The 13838-nt window shown below is 41.1% G+C and overlaps 1 pseudogene; it reads left to right on the forward strand.

Annotated features, from left to right (window-relative positions):
- The first annotated feature begins 12855 nt into the window (after nucleotides 1-12855).
- LOC112315360 (high mobility group protein B1-like) lies at nucleotides 12856-13513 on the forward strand (annotated as a pseudogene).
- Nucleotides 13514-13838: the final 325 nt, after the last annotated feature.

The following is a 13838-nucleotide window of genomic DNA, read 5'->3' on the forward strand; positions in this document are numbered from 1 at the left end:
GGACCACTGACTAGACAAACATATAAATGGATGAATGAATGAGGATGCTTTACACTGACAGTGCACCCTAGACCAGCTTCCTTCCTCCATGTGGTGAGCGTCCATTCTGTTATTAGCCAATTTGTGTGTCTTGTGCCATCTGTGAGCTCTGATTGGCTCACTTCCTGCTCCCTGGGGTCAGGTTCTCACTAATGGGTTTGACATCTTCAGGCAGCACTAACATCCCTGGTGAGAGATGCTGTTTCCATGTGCCACCAAAACAGGTGGGTGGGTTGTGCCCTGCCCATTTTATAGGCTAGGAAGGCAAGGCATGGTGAAGTCAGATGACTGGTACAAGTGCCAGGGTGACTCACAGGGTTATCTTCAAACCTATTTTTCTCTTTGGACACAAGCTCATAGAATCAGAAGCCTGTGTATTCATGCAATAGTAGTCCAGTAGACTCACAGGGTAATAGGGACAGATATTCATGAATTCACAGAATCAGAATCCTGGCATCTCTGAGGTGGAGGGGACTAACACACATCATCTGTCTGGCCCCTGCCTGAAGAGACAGGTCATCTGACCTAATGGGCTGTTCTTAGGAAGATCTGGTCTTTAAGAATTCTCTGCAGTCCCTCTGGTTAGCTAATTTCGGGACTTACTACCATCTTCCTAGTCAGGAAACATATACTAAATTATCCCTAAAGGTCCCTTATAGCATCAGTATCTACAAATCCTGACATTAATTACGTGTTTGAAGCTGTGCTCCTCAGGGCATGAACCCCACCAAGATGCCACTCAATGGTGCCAGCAGCCCCAATCAGGAGAGCAGAGTGGTAGGTGCCCAAGTTGACATATTTCTCCCTGAGGGCAGGGCCTGGGTTTCCTCTCATCCTGGGAGCTTCCTTTGACCAGCGACTGGAGACACTCTGAGAGCAAAATCTGGGTCCTTTGTGTGTGTGTGTGTGTGAAAAAGAAGTGGAAGGAAGTGAGAAGCCACACACCTAGAAGAGCAAAGACACAGGAACATTGTACCCAGCAAGAAATCTCACTTCTGTGTAAGACTAGAAGATAGTGCAGAGGCCCCTCCCTTAGAGCCCATCCCATGTCTATGTGTCTGTGTTCTGGGTTCAGCTCTGAGGCTTGCCCCAGAATCCCTGCACCATTATTTCAGGGACAATCAGGGATCTCTCCTAGATTATTGAGGTATTATATTGTATAGCCACAGAATGGACAGCCAGCAAGGACCTTTTAAGGTGCAGGGCTCAGCCCTTGCATTGTAACAGGCCCACAAAAGAGGAAAGAAACTTGCTCAAGGCCACACAACCAAGTCAGAGCAGACTCCAGACAGGAATGTCTGAATCCCATCCAGGGCATGTTCCATTACAACACGGGTCACCAGACAGCCTTGCTAGGGAGCGCCCTCACTTGGCCACCTCCTCATCTCCCTTCCCTTCCCCCCAAATTCACCATGACTACCACAAGAAGAGCTAATGGAAGTCCTCTAAGGGGCATCCTCTGTGGAGTGGAGAGTGTTTTCAAGAATTACAAGAGACTCCCAGGTGTGCACATGTGAGTCATCAAAACATGAGAACCACAGCCATACTTGGCTCAGTGTCCTGTGGGCTGTTCTGGGCCAGGGACACAGGGCAAGACAGCACCAGGGACCTTTTGGTTGCAGAAGTCAGGAGACATTGGTGACCAAATATTCCTCTTTCTCCTGGAATGGCTGGTTTCCCTGACCTCCTGCCGGCCATTTTCTGACACATTTATTCTGTTATAATACACCCAACGTAACTAGTCCCTCAGTTTTACTTACCACTTTGTAGAGCTGTTTCATTGCATTTAATCTTTCAATTACCTCCTGAAATTTTCAACTGAAATTGCCTCATCTTTGCATTTCAGAGTTGAACTGAAAAAGAATACAGGGAAATCCATGTTCCCCTAATATATCCCTGCATATAGAATCCAATGGATCACGTCCCCTCTCGGATCCCTTCCTCCCAACCATTCCGTCCACATTTCCAGTGCAAATAGCATGTTCGGTTCTTTATCTCAAACTCTCCAAGACCTCAACACACGGCCAACTGCAATGTTACATACTTATGCCTCCTTTCACAGAGTACCCAGTTCTTGTCACAGCTCTGCAAATTCCTAGTTGTGTGATCTTAGATAATTTGCTGAACTTTCTGAAACTCAGTTTCCTCATCTGTAACATGAAGACATTAATAGATCCTGTAACTCTTCTGCTGAAAACATTCTAATGACTTCTTATCCTTTTATGATAAAAGCCAAAATCTTCACTACCGCTTTCAAAGGGAGAGACAGACTGTACCTCACAGCCCTACTCCTTACTTCCCTGACTTCATGTCCCACACTCTGTACTTCAGTATACTCGCTGACCCTCTGGCCTCCTTACATACAGTTCCTTTGACACTCCAGGCACACTCCTGCTTCAAGGAACTTGCTCTTGCTCTTTTCTCCGCCCAAAATGTTCTTCTCCCAGGTACTCATGTGGCAACCTGGCTCACCTCCTTCAAGTCTTTGTTCAAATATGACCTCAGAGAGGCCTGGTGCTAACCTTGTTTAAAATTATAATGCATACCCACTGCTGTGCCCTGTCCCTCTTCTAAGCTCTCTTTTTCTCCATAGAGTTTATAACGATGTAACACATTACCTATTTTATGCACGTGTGTGTTTTCCATTTTCTCCCATCAGAATGTAAACTTTATCAGGTAAGAACCTTCATCTCTTGTGTTCACTGATTTGTCCACAGTGACATATACAAGCACTTGGCACACTCAAAACACTTCTGTTGAATGAGTGGATAACACATTTTTTTCTTAATCATTTGTTTGTCACCAGTCTTCCTTTATTAGAACAAGTTCAATAAGTAAGATGATATTATCTGTTTTGTTCACACCTATATCCTTAGATCTTAAATCTGCTCTTGGAACACAGTAAATAACCAATAAATATCTTGTAAATGAACCATCCAAGCAAATATTAATGTGAAATACAGCCTGTGCCTACCATGTGAGCAAGTACTAACGGACTGTTTGTTAGTTTTGCTAGTATTTCTACCTGTTATCCACTATCAACCATGTGCAATAATCATAGTTTCATTTAGTCCTGAGCAAAGAGCAAAAGACTGAAAGCAGGTGGGCAGGGTAAGAAATAAGGCTTTTCTTTTCACTCAGAAGAACAGCATCCTAGGAAGGCTGTGACCCTGTCACACTAGCCCCTGGTGAGGCCAGCCACTGCTTTCCACCCATTCTGGAAAGCACTGGACCATCACCATCTCTCTCTTCCTCCCTCTTCCCCCTTCAGTTTCGCTTGTGTATGCATACCTGTGTGTGCACATGCACACGTGGGCACACATACACTGTGGTAATCATTTTAAAAAGTAAGCTTTTTTACCATACAAGAAAATGAGTGTATAGAAGGAATTCTTCTCATAATTAAAAACAGTGTTATTTTTAAAAAGAAAGGCAATTCTGGTTTGGTGGTGATGAACTCCTTTAGCTTTTTCTTGTCTGGAAAGCACTTTATCTGTCCTTCAATTCTAAATGATAGCTTTTCTGGGTAGAAGAATTTTGTATGTATGTCCTTGCTATTCATCGCTTTAAAGATTTCTTGCCACTCTCTCCTAGCCTGCAAAGTTTCTGTTAAAAAATCAGCTGCCAGTTTTATGGGAATCCCCTTGTAGGTAACTAACCACTTTTGTCTTGCTGCTTTTAAGATTCTCTCTTTGGCCCTGGCTGGTGTGGGTCAGTGGATTAAGTGCTGGACTGAGAACCAAAGGGTTGCTGGTTCGATTCCCAGTCAGGGCATATGCCTGGGTTTCGGGCCAAGTCCCCAGTAGGGGGCATGTGAGAGGCAAGCCCACTTTGATGTTTCTCTCCCTCTCCTTCTCTCTCCCTTCCCTTCTCTCTAAAAGGATAAACAAAATCTTTTTTAAAAAGATTCTTTCTTTGTTTTTAACCTTTTGCTTTTTAATTATGATGTGTGTTGGTGTCTTCAGCACAACCAAAGCAGTATTACATGAAATTTTAAATGGTCTTCTTTAAGAAGAATAAAAGAAAAATATGAATAATAAAATGTCAATAAATACATATCTTTCAACAATTGAATCTAAAAATCAAAATAAATGAACAAGCAGAACAGAAACAGACTCATAGATACAGAAAATATTTTGATGGTTGCCAGGTGGCAAGGGCGTTGGGGGACTGGGTGAAAAAGGTGGAGGGACTTGAAGTACAAATAGGTAGTTACAGAATAGTCACAGGAATGTAAAATACAGCATAGGAAATATAGTCACTAATATCCTAATAACTATGTATGGTGTCAGATGGGTATGAGATCTATTGGGATGATCCCTTAATTTATATAATGTCTAATCACTGGAGTGTTCAGCTGAAACTAATATAATATAGTATACCAACTGAAATTGAAAAATAAAAACTGATTTAACAAATAAAACAATAAAAAATAAAATATAAATAAATAAATAGCAAGAAAACCAAAAACATTTTCTTCTGTCCCAGACCATAGACACATAGGATGAGAAAATTTAGTGTTGGGTGTGCCTACTTATAGAAAGTTCATTCTGGTAGCCAAATCTTTTTATATCTTTTTATTAGTCTTCTCACAAGGCACTTCTAGAAACACCTATCTTAGGAAATAGATGTCTGATAATGACAAAGTTGATGCTGGTGTTGATAATGAATTTGATAACAAGGCCAAGGAAGATGACTAATTTCCAAGCTTGCATTCCCTCCCTTGAAGGACCAGGAACTAACTGCCTTCTGACAACTTCTGTTACCAACTCAGAATGCCTGCATTGAGGGAGGGCTGGGAAAAGTTTCCTGGCAAGCACCTCTCTAGGAATGTCCTCCTATCACTGGATCTCTCTCCACTAATGCAATGCCCCAGGCATGTCACTCAAAGCTCAGATGAGAGTGTCACAGAAATAGGGATGAGATCATGGGCTACAGGAACAGTTATCATAACAAACAATCTCAGCCACATCTGGGCCTATAATCTGTGACCAACATTGCCCCAGGCCTGTGAAAAATAGAAAGACTTTAGCTTCTGTCCTCACTAAGTTCAAAACTGAATTGGAGAGAGAAGCAGAGACACCTGAGAAGTTAGATGGTAACGCAGACCCTCAATACAAGAGAAACCAGCAGACAGGGCATGACTGAAGGCAAATCCATGTTTGGCAGTAGGTAGCTTTTTATTTGTTTTTTAAGATTTTATTTATTTTTAGAGAGGGAAGGGAAGGAGAAAGAGAGGAAGAGGAACATCAATGTGTGGTTGCTTCTCAAGCGCCCTGTACTGGGGAGCTGGCCCACAACCCAGGCATGTGACCTGACTGGGAATACAACCAGTGACCCTTTGGTTCTCAGGCCGGCACTCAATCCACTGAGCCACACCAGCTTGGGCTCAGTAGGCAGCTTTTTAAAATGCTGCCAGGATACCACGCAACAGCAACTGATTCTGATTTTCTGGGTAGTCCCACATCAGTATTTTTTTTTAAGATTACTAGTTAATTGTATATACAATCAGAGATAAAAGCCAGTGATCATTTTAGACATAAAGGAAGAGATCCATGTTAGGTGAAGAAATCTGTTAAGGCTTCATGGAAGAGGCAAGGCAGTCCTGGGTGCTTATGGGTATACAAGAATTAGTTCAGTGGTTATCAAATTGTGTTCTTACAAGGGATTACCATCACAGGTGCATAAAGAAGTGCTCTGTTTTTTATGAAAATCAACAGATAGTAGTCATGTTTTTGCAATTCACAAAAATATTAATGCTCAACATGCTCTCAATTATATATTAAATATACTTTTATTTAGACCTTTGGCATTCATTAATGCCTGCACTGATAAGTATCATAAACAAAATAACTAATAAAAAGGAAAAAATAATAGGAAAACTCAAGAATGTGATAACCTGCATACACGATTATTCAATAATTTGTATAACATTTAACAAGTTAAATACTCCAGGTATATCTTTAATTTGCAAATAGCATAATTATAGACTTAGAAAATAAAAAATATAATAATTTATTTGAAAATGATTAGAATTAGAAAATTCTCTGAAGTGATCATAGGATATATATAAGCAAGTTCAGGGTTGAATTTGCAAGTAGAAATGGCTTTTTACATAAGAATTACTAAACATGAAATATTTAGAAATTATTCAGGATCCATAAGAATGAAATTACATAATGAGCAGTATTACATACTACTGTAAAAGAGTTGAAGTATGAAAAATCATGCCATTCTCTTCAAAGGGAAGTATAATTTACATAATAAATAAAACACCAAACAAAATTTGTAGGACTTGTTAGGGACATGAATGACCAAACTACTCAAGTTAATAATTTTCAAAATCCACATAATCCATAAGAAAATACCGAGGTCTTAGAGATTAATAGGTACTAGTTATTTTTAAAAAATTACAAAGTAGGGAATTCAAAGAAACACTAAATATTTGGAAAAACAAAGAATAACAATTGAAATCAATAAAATATAATTTCATATCTATCATTGATTCTTTTAAAGAGCTACTATCCAATTCTGGATTAGATGCATTAAAACTACCCTCACATATCTTTGTTGCATCAGTTTTATAAACAGTTTTAAATGTGGAAATTGAATTTTAGATAATGTTCTAAAACTTAAACAAAAATTCCAAAATTTAAGATGTTAATTTTTGTGTTATTATAATCTAAACACACAAACTCTAGAAACAAATACAGAATAATAAAATGTTGATTAAATAAGTGTAATGTAAGTCTATAGTTACCCTCATTAGGAATGGTCATGATCTAGGAGGTCATTTCTAGGAGACTCATGGAGGTTCCGTTCTGCCCCTCTGTGTCTGAATCTACCCATCCATCACCTGTCCCTCCTGCCTTGACTGATGGGTCTCTACCACACTTTCACTGGAGCAGCTCTGAATTAAAGAGGGGGCTGATTTTGCATTTGCCTCACACCGCAATGGAAGAGGTTGACTAAATTAAAGCTCTCTTGTAAGTAGATTTTAAGGACCCCAGCTCTAACAAGGAACTTAAATACAGTGAAATAAAATACAATTCAACCATAAAATTTGAGCTTTATGTTTGAATATGGTTCATAAGAGCCAGAGCAATACTGAGTCTACATAAAACATGATGAGCCCAGGAGGTATAGAACGAAATTTCAGGGGATGGTAAAAAACCATCAGGCAGGGGCAGGCCCATGATTATTTGGTACTTGGTTCTTCCTTTGTTGCTCCTCAGTGGTCCTTAGGGCCCAGCTCAGCAGCAGTTCCCAAAGCAATGGCAGCAGCCAGACATCCTGCCCTAAGGGCTCATAGTACAGCCTGGGCTCTGGGGCCAGAGCCAGTGGAAGAGATGGGGCCTGAGGTGGCTCAGGCAGCAGCCACCATCCAGTAGCTGGGGCCACAGCAGGAGGAGACTGGAAGAGGACATGGGACTGGGCACTGGGGTGGGCAATTTGGAGGGTATTTTGGGGGCATTTAGGAAGGGGCTGGCACTGCTGCTGGTTCTGCTGTCAGTACATCTTAGCAGAAGTTCAACAGAGTTCAGAGAGAATAAAAATCTTTTATGTACATTAAACATAAAGTAGTATTAGTCCCACATCATTGGTGCATCTGTCCACATGGAAGTGATGAGTTAACCTTAGAAATATATAAGAATTCATCCTGTAGGTTTAATAAGCTTCACATTGATCTATGTGCTTAAAAAAATGGTATTTCATTTCCAGAGTGGAAGTGGTGTCAGTCTTTCCAGAATCCCATGAAGCTGGCACCCAGGTGTAAAAGGGCACCCAAGACTCTAGGCTTTAGGAAGCCAAGCCCGAGGGCAAAGCTGACATAGACTCTAGTACAGCTGTTCTCACTCATCTGGTAACAGCCCCAGAGGAGACTCTTAACAAATGTCACCTAGAAATATCACACTTCTACATTCCTCTATCAAAAAGTGAGTTTTATTTCAGATCCAAATAAAACAATCTATTCTGCATATTTCTTTAACTATCACCTTTTCAGGGTTGCCTGATTCTTCCACCCATTTTTCCTCTGACAGCTCACCAGCTCTACCTCCACCCTGCTAAGAGCCTTCCCTGGGCTCCCTAAACACTCACCCAGCTATAGACCCAATGCAGATGAGTGGACAGGTATCAGGACAGCCAGAGTGGGTGAGGAGCCAGCCAGTCCCAGTAACACCTTTTATGAGACCCAGGCCTGGGCTCTCATGTGACTGGTGGCCCTAGAGGGACAGGTGGCTATAATGTCACACAAGTGGAGTAGGTACTGGGTCCTCCCTGACATCCAACTTGTTCTGTCTCTACTACAGTCTTTCATCTGCTGTCCTGAGGCCTTGGGATCTCCAGCTGCCTTCTGCTGGGGTCAGGATCTGTTTGCTCAGATCACTGTGATCCTGCGTCTATGATCACCTAGCACAGTAATGTGACAAGTTCTGAACGGGCTCATCTGAGGACACAAAACAGATGTATAGTTGGGCAGGGACAAAATATTATATCATGAGAAAAGAGTCTTTCTCTGAGTGGAGTGTTAGATTAAGACTCAAAACTACCATTAGATAATTGACAATACCGTATCCTTGCTGGCTACATGAGGAAATTCAACTTTGAGTTGAAGTGCCCCAGGCTATGAAAATACTGCAGTAAGACAGGAAAAGGCTAAAGGAAGTCAAATTTAGACCCCTGGAACTTTCAGAAAGGATGGGTCCCCTCCCCTTCAGCTCCTGTCCTTCCTCCCCCTCTGCTACTCACCTTCAGCCTGATTCTCTGAATGATGTTTCCTTTCCCCTGAAGGGCTGATCAGGGCCTCCCCACTGTCCTGCTGACTGGCCATGGGGTTAGGGTGGCGGTGGGGGTGAAGAAAGCAGTAACCTGGACATCTCCACTATCACAGTTTTCCCTCACTGATGTCTGCCTCCAGGAGCAACAGAGCACACTGAAATGCCAGGGTTTGTCAGCCTTTTATAATTGCTTCCTGAGAATCCCAGCCTGGATCCCTAACTTGCCCTGCCTCTCAGATTCACCTCAGAGCCCCTGGCATTTGCTGTTGTTAGAGCCCATGGAGGTGGCACAGTGGGTAAAAGTGTATGGATTTTTATGTTGGAAGTCACCCTTCCAAGTGTCCTGGAGCAGAGCTGGTCGGCTGCAGTTCTGGGGGATCCAACCATCTTTTCTAGAAGAGAAAGTGGCACAAGAAAATAGTGATTAAATGCCTGGACTTTGGAGCAAGACTCTTTGAGTTTGCTTCTCTACGATATAGCAGCTGTGTAGCCTTGAGTTAGTTACTTAACTTCTCTGTTCCTCAGTTTCTACACCACCAAAATGGAGATTACACTACCTTTTTCAAAGGATTGTGATGGAAATAAAATGAATATTTACTAGGGAATTAGAAATGTCTGTTGGGTAGTAATATAAAAGCATTTCATACACATATACACAAATGGAATTATTACTTTCAAACTTAATAACTTTTTTCTCTAACATACAGAATCCTTATTTCTGGGTTAGCAACATGCTCAGCGAAAGAGTTATACATTACAGATCCCTCTGTCTATAGGGATAACTAATGAGACAAAGTAGAAATCACTGAGGAAGCTTTGGGAAGGCTTTTTAACAAGGACTTGTTCTGTTCCCTTCTTATTTCTTCCTCCTTAGAAGAGAGATGTGATAGTTGAACCTCAGCCAGCCATGTTGTCTCATGCATCAGCCAGTACCAAGAATGGAGAGACAAAAAGAGAAGGAGCTGGAGTTACTGATAACATCACAGGGTACTTTGCCGACCCTGAATGCTTACCTTCAGATTTTATATTTTGGAGAAAAATAAATAAATCCCTGTCCTCAGTAAGCCATCAGATCTCTATTACTAGCACTTCAAGACAATTTCTAAGACAATCTGACACTGGAATGTCATACATTGGGGGACACATGCACACTCACCTGCTCACACACACTGATTATAAAAATAGATGGACCTGAAAGAATGGATCAAGCCTATGAGAGATGGAATGGGAACTATTTTCATTGCAAGAGTAACCGAGGGAGCCCCAGACTACAAGAGGGAGGTTCAACAAGATGGTTCTTACTTAGGGAAGAAATCCAGAAATGTGTACACCTTCAGTAACCAATTCTTTTTTACATCTTTCCTGAAACCTAGAGTAACTTAGGTTCCTGTTTGTTTCCTCGGAACAGAACGATACATATACTATAACATAACATAACATATCCTATAACATAACTATACATAGTCATATCATAGCTCGTACTATAACTGCTTGCTTAATTGTCTGTCTTTCCCCATAAACTACCATAATAATCCCATTTTTTTATTACCTGTGTTTTATAATGTTGTGACATCTTTAGGGATCCCTGGTGGCTAGGAAAAAACTTCCCTTTCTGGGATAGGCAATTCCTGGAGACTGTAAAATAGCTTGTTGGTGAGCCCACCTGTCATCACATACAAACTAACCAATCCCAAGTCCATACTCCACCTCCTTATCTAACTCTCATGCATCAAGCCAGTATTTTACCTGCCCTAAATCAACCCAAGGCCAGGTCCCAGGCAACTAGAGACATCCGATATATCCAAAAGCCCACTGAAGTTATTCAAACTAGCCAATAGACAAAGCCATTCTGTCTCTCCTTTCCCATGGAAAACACAGTAAAGACAGTGGCCCATGTTTTTCCCCCCGATTCCTGCTGCTGCCTCCAAAACCTGGTGCTTCTCCAAGTGGCCTTTTGTGGCATGATATGCCTCTTACTCAGGAAATGGAAGTAGTAAATTCTTTCAGTTGCACTGATTTCTCCATGTTGTCACCTTTATAACAAATGAAGGCAGGCACAGATCAACTAAAAGCTCCATGTCCACAACCAGGGTCAGTCTTATGTTACATGCTTGGTAAACAAATATTTGTTCAGTTAATGCATGAATTTTAGGAAAACATCACTAAATAGTTTCTTTCTGAAGATGCCTTTGATGCTGTTTGAGCTAGTGATAATGAAGATGTTGATGATGTTACCATAATGACAATGACTGATGATGAATTTCTGGATCATTTTCTGAACCCTCATGAGAACCAGTGACTATTTGGTGGGCTCATGTCAATCACCATCATCTGAGAGTGCTGTGATGGAGGAGGACGGTGGGCTTGCTTATTAGATGTCACAGCCTTGGCCTTGTCTGCCACACCCTTCTCCCCACTCCTTCTCTCTTTTCTTCTATTTTCCAAAAACATGACATTTAGTACCACAGTTTATTTATGCATCCTCTATCCCTGTAAGATTTTTACTAAATGTTCACATAAATAGAAGTCCATGGCACATGTGCAAATATGTTTCTAGGGAGGATAACACCAGTGAAACTGTTGGGACATAGACTATTAACCTTTATTTTTAATTGAATATACAAATTGACTATTAAATGATCATCCCAATTTATACTGCCACAAAGAGCCTAAGAGAATAATATTTTCCCTATCCTGATCTACATTTATCATTAGTTTTCAAGTTTTGCCAGTTGGATGGCTGAAAGGGCCATCCTCTTGTTGGTTTATATGCATTTCTTCATTAGAATTGGAACTGCATTAAATTAGAAATTAGAAAGGACTGGTCTCTTCATAACATTGTCTTCCTATTCTATGTTATGTCTTTCTACTTGTTCATGTGTACTTTTCTGTCTTTCAAGAATATGTTTATGGATCTCTGTGGGGAACTGTTCCAAGCATGGGAAATGTGGCTCAGCCCCCACTCAGAAAAGCCAGTGGGGAGCGAGGTTGGCGGGCAGGACCCACGTCCATGGATAGGTTCTCCAGTGGGAAATCAGGCCTGCACTGTACCTTGACTGCTATGAGACTTGCTCTTGCTAAAGCTCCCTCACCCTGAATTAAGGCAGTAAATGTTCACTGAGTATCTTCACCTTCCTAAAGTCTGTGCTAAACCACCCAAGTATGGAGTATTGAGCAGCTTCCCTCTCCAGCTGTAACATCCTTCTCTTTGAAGTAATTAGCAGTGTTCTGTCATTTGTCGTCCTTAAAAGGTAATCACCTGTGGTGAACCTGTGCATGGTAAATGAGGATCATCCTCCATGTAATGTGCCCAGAAAAACAATAAAAGCCTGTCCAGGCAGGGGTCGGCTCTCTCTTGGACTCTCTCTAACCCTCTCACCCTCTCTCACTTAGAGAGTGGCCATGCCATCCCTTTTTCTCCACAGGATTTCTTTTTATTTTTTTATTTATTTTTATTTTTATTTTTTTGATTTTAATTAATTTATTTTGATTCAGTTACAATTGTCTGCATTTTCTCCCCTTCCCTCTACCCCACCCCAGCCAGTCCCACCTCTTTCCCCGACCTCTACCCTCCCCCTTGATTTTGTCCTTGTGTCCTTTATAGTACACAGGATTTCTGTAGTCTGTGTGTATTTGTATATTACAGCCACAACAACAGATCCCGTGGGCCGGGATCCACATCAGATTTCCCCACAGAGGTTTTCTATATATTATTGTGTTTATACCTGTCATTTTTTCCTATCATAAAGGGATTTTTCATTTTTTGTATTTTCTCTCTTATTTTTCTTTGCCTGAAAGCTGTTCGTTTTTATATTGACTTCATAACCTGCTATTGTTCTAACTCCTCTTACTGTTTGTAGTATTTCCATGGACTTTTTAGGGCTTTCTAGATACATCACTATATTATTTGCAGAGTTATTTTTATCTCATTCTGAGCCATTGCAGTACATTGAGCTCCACAGAGACAGTGCCTGGGCAGGTGTGAGCAGGACAGGCACGGGGCGACTCTGTGCTCACTGAGGAAAAGTAATTAAACATGGGCACAGGAGATCCTAAGAAGTCGAGAGGCAAAATGTCATCATATGCTCTCTTTGTGCAAACTTGCCAGGAAGAGCACAAGAAGAAGAGCCCACATGCTTCAGTCATCTTCTCAGAGTTTTCTAAGAGGTGCTCAGAGAGGTGGAAGACCATGTCTGCTAAAGAGAAAGGTAAATTTGAAGACATAGCAAAGGTGGACAAGGCGCATTATGAAAGAGAAATGAAAACTTGTATTCCTCTTAAAGGGGAAACAAAAAAGAAGTTCAAGAATCCCAATGCACCCAAGAGGACTCCTTCGGCATTTTTCTTGTTTTGTTCTGAATATGGCCCAAAAATCAAAGGAGAGCATCTGGCTTAACCAATGGATAGGCCAGGATGCTCTCCATTGGTGATGTTGCAAAGAAGCTGGGAGAGATGTGGAATACTACTGCTGCAGATGACAAGCAGCCTTATGTAAAGAAGGTTGCTAAGCTGAAGGAAAAATACAAAAAGGATATTGTTGCATACCAAGCTAAAGGAAAGCCTGATGCTGCAAAAAAGGGAGTCATCAAGGCTGAAAAAAGCAAGATAAAGATGGAGGAGGAGGAAGATGAAGAAATGAAAAGGATGAGGAGGAAGATGAAGAAGATGAAGATGAAGATGATGATGATGAATAAGTGGGTTCTAGCGCAGTTTTTTTTCTTGTCTATAAAGCATTTAACCCTCCTGTACACAACTCACTCCTTTTAAAGAAAAAAATTGAAATGTAAGGCTGTGTAAGATTTGTTTTTAAACTGTACAGTGTCTTAGTGTCTTTTTTTTTTTTTTGTATAGTTAACACACTATTGAATGTGTCTTTAGATAGCCCTGTCCTGGTAGTATTTTCAATAGCCACTAACCTTGCCTGGTACAGTGTGGGGGTTGTAAATTGGCATGGAAGTTTAAAGCAGGTTCTTATTGGTGCACAGCACAAACTAGTTATATATGGGCATGGTAGTTTTT

The sequence above is a fragment of the Desmodus rotundus genome, chromosome 12 (assembly GCF_022682495.2).
Source record: "Desmodus rotundus isolate HL8 chromosome 12, HLdesRot8A.1, whole genome shotgun sequence".
NCBI classification, from domain to species: Eukaryota; Metazoa; Chordata; class Mammalia; order Chiroptera; family Phyllostomidae; genus Desmodus; species Desmodus rotundus.